The sequence below is a fragment of the Oncorhynchus kisutch genome, linkage group LG9 (genome assembly GCF_002021735.2).
Source record: "Oncorhynchus kisutch isolate 150728-3 linkage group LG9, Okis_V2, whole genome shotgun sequence".
NCBI classification, from domain to species: Eukaryota; Metazoa; Chordata; class Actinopteri; order Salmoniformes; family Salmonidae; genus Oncorhynchus; species Oncorhynchus kisutch.
In genome coordinates this window covers 44,603,717-44,611,058 of record NC_034182.2, presented here as the reverse complement: position 1 = coordinate 44,611,058, position 7,342 = coordinate 44,603,717, and the positions used below count along the sequence as shown (strand labels likewise).

The 7,342-nt window shown below is 43.2% G+C and overlaps 1 long non-coding RNA gene across 1 annotated transcript; it reads left to right on the top strand.

Moving 5' to 3' along the window:
- The first annotated feature begins 330 nt into the window (after positions 1 to 330).
- On the top strand, positions 331 to 3,918 carry LOC109885785 (uncharacterized). Its single transcript, XR_004211080.1, has 3 exons — positions 331 to 513; positions 3,562 to 3,704; positions 3,795 to 3,918. It is a non-coding gene; the product is annotated as an uncharacterized LOC109885785 (long non-coding RNA).
- Positions 3,919 to 7,342: the final 3,424 nt, after the last annotated feature.

Genomic DNA, 7,342 nt, shown 5'->3' with positions numbered 1-7,342 from the left:
TGGTATATCTCATCACCACAGGTACTGAAACACTGTTTAAAGGCTCCGTCTGGACCTCAGGCATATCTCATCACCACAGGTACTGAAACACTGTTTGTGTGTCTCCCTCTATCTAGTGTGTGTGTGTGTGTGTGTGTGTGTGTGTGTGTGTGTGTGTGTGTGTGTGTGTGTGTGTGTGTGTGTTAACCCTTTGTGTGTCTCCCTCCCTCTATCTAGTGTGTGTGTGTGTGTGTGTGTGTGTGTGTGTGTGTGTGTGTGTGTGTGTGTGTGTGTGTGTGTGTGTGTGTGTGTGTGTGTGTGTGTGTGTGTTAACCCTTTGTGTGTCTCCCTCCCTCCATCTAGTGTGTCTGGGAGCGTTGTTGTTCGGGGTGGTCTGGTCCATCGCTGAGAAGGAGTGTTATCCAGGGGGGAATCTGTTCGGCATCATCATCTTGTTTCTCTGTACTGTGTGTGGAGGAAAACTGGTCGGACTGATCCAACTCCCCACACTGCCCCCCTTCCCCCCTTTACTTGGTACGTTCCACTAGTCAGTGCTGTATATGTTTCATACCCCTCTGACATGAAGAATGGGACTGTTTTGACTGGAAGAATGGGACTGTTTTGACTGGAAGAATGGGACTGTATTGACATGAAGAATGGGACTGTATTGACATGAAGAATGGGACTGTTTTGACTGGAAGAATGGGACTGTATTGACATGAAGAATGGGACTGTTTTGACATGAAGAATGGGACTGTTTTGACTTGAAGAATGGGACTGTTTTGACATGAAGAATGGGACTGTTTTGACTTGAAGAATGGGACTGTTTTGACATGAAGAATGGGACTGTTTTGACTTGAAGAATGGGACTGTTTTGACTTGAAGAATGGGACTGTTTTGACATGAAGAATGGGACTGTTTTGACTTGAAGAATGGGACTGTTTTGACTGGAAGAATGGGACTGTTTTGACTGGAAGAATGGGAAAGTTTTGACTGACATGGAGAATGGGACTGTTCTGACTTACCTGAAGAATGGGACTGTTTTGACATGAAGAATGGGACTGTTTTGACTGGAAGAATGGGACTGTTTTGACTGACATGGAGAATGGGACTGTTCTGACTTACCTGAAGAATGGGACTGTTTTGACATGAAGAATGGGACTGTTTTGACATGAAGAATGGGACTGTTTTGACTTGAAGAATGGGACTGTTTTGACAGGAAGAATGGGACTGTTTTGACAGGAAGAATGGGACTGTTTTGACAGGAAGAATGGGACTGTTTTGACATGAAGAATGGGACTGTTTTGACATGAAGAATGGGACTGTTTTGACTTGAAGAATGGGACTGTTTTGACTTACAGGAAGAATGGGACTGTTTTGACATGAAGAATGGGACTGTTTTGACATGAAGAATGGGACTGTTTTGACTTGAAGAATGGGACTGTTTTGACATGAAGAATGGGACTGTTTTGACTTGAAGAATGGGACTGTTTTGACTTGAAGAATGGGACTGTCCTGACTGACATGGAGAATGGGACTGTTCTGACTTACCTGAAGAATGGGACTGTTTTGACTTGAAGAATGGGACTGTTTTGACATGAAGAATGGGACTGTTTTGACATGAAGAATGGGACTGTTTTGACTTGAAGAATGGGACTGTTTTGACTTGAAGAATGGGACTGTTTTGACATGAAGAATGGGACTGTTTTGACTTGAAGAATGGGACTGTTTTGACTTGAAGAATGGGACTGTTTTGACTTGAAGAATGGGACTGTTTTGACTTGAAGAATGGGACTGTTTTGACATGAAGAATGGGACTGTTTTGACTTACAGGAAGAATGGGACTGTTTTGACATGAAGAATGGGACTGTTTTGACATGAAGAATGGGACTGTTTTGACATGAAGAATGGGACTGTTTTGACATGAAGAATGGGACTGTTTTGACATGAAGAATGGGACTGTTTTGACTTGAAGAACGGGACTGTTTTGACCTGAAGAATGGGACTGTTTTGACATGAAGAATGGGACTGTTTTGACTTGAAGAATGGGACTGTTTTGACTGGAAGAATGGGACTGTTTTGACTTACATGAAGAATGGGACTGTTTTGACTTACATGAAGAATGGGACTGTTTTGACTTACATGAAGAATGGGACTGTTTAAAAATATCACATTTACATCAGTATTCAGACCCTTTACTCAGTACTTTGTTGAAGCAACTTTGGCCGCGATTACAGCCTTGAGTCTTTTTGGGTATGAGACTACAAGCTTGGCACACCTGTATTTGGGGAGTTTCTCCCATTCTTCTCTGCAGATCTTCTCAAGCTCTGTCAGGTTGGATGGGGAGCTTTGCTGCACGGCTATTTTCAGGTCTCTCCAGAGATGTTAGATTGGGTTCAATGCTGGGCTCTGACTGGGCCACTCAAGGACATTCAGAGACTTGTCCCGAAGCCACTCCTGCGTTGTCTTGGCTGTGTGCTTAGGGTCATTGTCTTGTTGGAAGGTGAACCTTTGCCCCAGTCTGAGGTCCTGAGCGCTCAGGAGCAGGTTTTCATCAAGGATCTCTCTGTACTTTGCTCCGTTCATCTTCCCCTCGATCCTGACTAGTCTCCCAGCCCCTGCAGCTGAAAAACATCCCCACAGCATGATGCTGCCACCACCATGCTTCACCTTAGGGATGGTACCAGGTTTCCTCCAGAATTGACGCTTGGCATTCAGGCCAAAGGGATTCATCTTGGTTTCATCAGACCAGAGGATCTTGTTTCTCATGGTCTGAGAGTCCTTTAGGTGCCTTTTGGCAACTCCAAGCAGGCTGTCATGTGCCTTTTACTGAGGAGTGGCTTCCGTCTGGCCTCTCTACCATAAAGGCCTGATTGGTGGAGTGCTGCAGAGATGGTTGTCCTTCTGGAAGGTTCGCCCATCTACAGAGAAACTCTGGAGCTCTGTCAGAGTGACCATCGGGTTATTGGTCACATCCCTGAAAAGGGAAAAGGCCCTTCTCCTCCGATTGCTCAGTTTGGCCGGGCGGCCAGCTCTAGGAAGTGTCTTGGTGGTTCCAAACTTCTTCCATTTAAGAATGTTGGAGGCCACTGTGTTCTTGGTACCCTTCCCCAGATCTGTGCCTTGACACAATCCTGTCTCAGAGCTCTACAGACAATTCCTTCCACCTCATGGCTTGTTTTTTTTCTCCGACATGCACTGTCAACTATGGGACCTTGTATAGACAGGTGTGCCTTTCCAAATCATGTTTACCACAGGCGGAGCTCAGTTTTGTCATTATGAGGTATTGTGTGTAGATGGGTGAGGACAATATGATCATTGCCCCAGCAGACACTGGTGTTTGCAGCTTGACGCTCTTGCCAACTCAGCCACACTGGTCGACTAAACTGATGTACTAAACTTGTGTGTCTCTCAGGCATGTTACCTGCAGGTTTCATCCTGATAAACGTCCCGTTTGTAACTGATGCTGTGTGTGTGTGTGTGTGTGTGTGTGTGTGTGTGTGTGTGTGTGTGTGTGTGTGTGTGTGTGTGTGTGTGTGTGTGTGTGTGTGTGTGTGTGTGTGTGTGTGTGTGTGTGTACAGGTATGTTGCTGGCAGGTCTGGTGCTGCGTAACGTACCGTACGTAACTGAGGCGGTCCACATTGAGCAGACCTGGTCAGCAGCTCTGAGGAACATCGCTCTGGCCATCATACTGACCCGTGCTGGACTGGGCCTCGACCCTTCGGTACAGACAGACAGACAGACACACAGACAGTCAGTCAGTTAGTTAGTTTTCTCCATGGTTTTTACAGCTGAAGGTGTATGTGTTCAACAGGCTCTCCGCAGACTCAAGGCGGTGTGTGTGCGACTGGCAGTAGGACCGTGTACAGTGGAGGCATCAACAGTAGCTGTGATGTCTCACTTCCTGATGGGCTTGCCCTGGGTCTGGGGATTCATACTGGGGTAAACTCACACCTCAACACAGTGTTACCTCTAGACAACATTAGCTCCATCTGTCTCTCTCTCAATTCAATTCATTTCAAGGGCTGTATTGGGAAATGTTTACGTTCCCAAAGCAAGTGAAATAGATAATAAACACATTTTCAAAAAAGAATAGAGACATTTCAAATCTTATATTATGTCGACGTACATATATAACATACATTGTTGTAACGATGTTCAAAAAGTTCTGGTAGTCTTTAATATTTGAGTCGAAGAATATATTATAGTATTTGATCGTGTATATGTTTTTGCTGTTTGTTCTTTGTTAAAGAGCCAAAAAGAATGGAGAAGTGGTTTACCCACACATCTCCATTTTGGATACATAATTCTTCATGTTGTTGTTTGTTTAGTGTTTTCCAATTTTCCCAGAAGTGGTTAGATTATATGGATTCATCAATTACATTGAGCTGATTTCTGACGTTCCTTCTTTTTCCGTAATGTATTTCTGTATTGTTTTAGTGATTCACCATAGTGAAGGCGTAGACTCAATGTTTCTCAATTTCTTTCTTAGGTTTTTGCATTCTTCATCAAACCATTTGCCATTGTTGTTCATTTTCTTGACATTTTTAGGTTTGATAGGGAAGATGAAAATATTGCATTGCCTTTAAATTGTTTAACTTGGGTCAAACGTTTCTGGGAGCCTTCCACAATCTTCCCACAATAAATTGGGTGAATTTTGGCCCATTCCTCCTGACAGAGCTTGTGTAACTGAGTCAGGTTTGTAGGCCTCCTTGCTCGCACACACTTTTTCAGTTCTGCAATAGGATTGAGGTCAGGGCTTTGTGATGGCCACTCCAATACCTTGACTTTGTTGTCCTTAAGCCATTTTACCACAACTTTGGAAGTATGCTTGGGGTTATTGTCCATTTGGAAGACACATTTGCAACCAAGCTTTAACTTCCTGACTGATGTCTTGAGATGTTGCTTCAATATATCCACATCATTTTCCTGCCTCATGATGCCATCTATTTTGTGAAGGGCACCAGTCTCTTCTGCAGCACAGCACCCCCACAACATGATGATGCCATCCCCGTGCTTCACGGTTGGGATGGTGTTCTTCGGCTTGCAAGTCTCCCCCTTTATCCTCCAAAACATAACGATGGTCATTATGGCCAAACAGTTCTATTTTTGTTTCATCAGACCAGAGAACATTTCTCCAACAAGTACGATCTTTGTCCCCATGTGCAGTTGCAAACCGTAGTCTGGCTTTTTTATGGCAGTTTTGGAGCAGTGGCTTCTTCCTTGCTGTGCGGCCTTTCAGGTTACGTCGATATAGGACTTGTTTTACTGTGGATATAGATACTTTGGTACCTGTTTCCTCCAACATCTTCACAAGGTCCTTTGTTGTTGTTCTGGGATTGATTTGCACTTTTTGCACCAAGGTACGTTCATCTCTAGGAGACAGAACGCTTCTCCTTCCTGAGTGGTATGACGGCTGCGTGGTCCCATGGAGTTTATACTATTGTTTATACAGGTGAACGTGTTTCCTTCAGGCGTTTGGAAATTGCTCCCAAGGATGAACCAGACTTGTGGAGGTCTACAATTTTTCTTCTGGGGTCTTGGCTGATTTCTTTAGATTTTCCATGATGTCAAGCAAAGAGGCACTGAGTTTAAAGGTAGGCCTTGAAATACATCCACAGGTACACCTCCAATTGACTCAAATGATGCCAATTAGCCCATCAGAAGCTTCTAAAGCCATGCCATCATTTTCTGGAATTTTCCAAGCTGTTTAAAGGCAGTCAACTTAGTGTATGTAAACTTCTGACCCACTAGAATTGTGATATAGTGAATTATAAGTGAAATAATCTGTCTGTAAACAATTGTTGGAAAAATGACTTGTGTCATGCACAAAGTAGATGTCCTAACCGACTTGTCATAACTATAGTTTAGTAACAAGACATTTGTGGAGTGGTTGATTAATGAGTTTTAATGACTCCAACCTAATTTCAGAGACTTGAACATCCAGACTGACACACAGCACAGTACAGAAACCCGCTATGTTTAACTTATTTACAAAAAGGCCATATACAGATGTAGCACCTTAATTTGATCACTCTTGTTGCGGAGAATTTTCCCGCACGTATATTTGAGCTTTTAAAATGTTTGTAAACTTTGTAATTTCCACTTTAAAATATCAGACCTGATTTGCCCTAACAAAAAATGTATCAACCCCTACAGAAATTATAATCCACATAATAATTCACATTTCCTGTTGCTGAATGAGGATTTTCCTGCTGTAGCAAACTGGATGAAATTATGATCCTATATCTGTATATTGAGTTGGTTTAGAGTAGACTGTGTCTGTGTCGATGAATAATGATTCGTGTTAAGGTCAACACCGTGTGCAGGTGAGTTGTTAAAGCTAGTGTGATTCATGTGACTTACAGTGGAAAGGGAATAGCTTTTGTGGATCAGGGACAAGTCATAAAGTCACTGTATATACAGTACAAATCAAACGTTCGGACACACGTTCCAGGGTTTTTCTATATTTTTTTATATTTTATACATTGTGACAACTATGAAATAACACAATAAAGAATAATGTAGTAACCAAAAAAGTGTTAAACAAATCCAAATATATTGTATATATTGTATATATTTTAAGTAGCCACACTTTGCCTTGATGAAAGCTTTGCACACTCCTAGCATTCTCTCAACCAGCTTCACCTGGAATGCTTTTTCAATAGTCTTGAAGGAATTCCCACATATGCTGAGCACTTGTTGGCTGCTTTTTCTTCACTCTGCGGTCCAACTCGTCCCAGACCATCTCAATTGGGTTGAGGTCAGATGACTGTGGAGGCCAGGTCATCTGATGCAGCACTCCATCACTCTCCTTCTTGGTCAAATAGCCTTTACACAGCCTGGAGGTGTGTTGGGTCATTGTCCTGTTGAAATGAAAATGATAGTCCGACTAAGCGCAAACCAAATGGGATGGCGTATCACTGCAGAATGCTGTGGTAGCCATGCTGGTTAAGTGTGCCTTGAATGATAAATAAATCACTGTCACCAGCAAAGTACCATCACACCTCCTCCATGCTTCACGGTGGTCATCCGTTCATCTACTCTGCATCTCACAAAGACACAGCGCTTAGAACCAAAAATCGCAAATTTGGACTGAGTAGTGGTTTCTTTGCAGCAATTCGACTATGAAGGCCTGATTCACATGTCTGTTACTTGAACTCCATGAAGCATTTATTTGGGCTGCAAATTCTGAGGCTGGTAACTCTAATGAACTTATCCTCTGTGGCAGAGTGTGTATGTAGACTTCCGACTTCAACTGTACATACCCAGCGTCCGACAGAGCTGCGGGAGTTGTGACCCGTTTTTGTTGGTTATGTTGTCGTAGGTGTGTCTAGGGGGGCATAAGGGGGAGGGAATGCT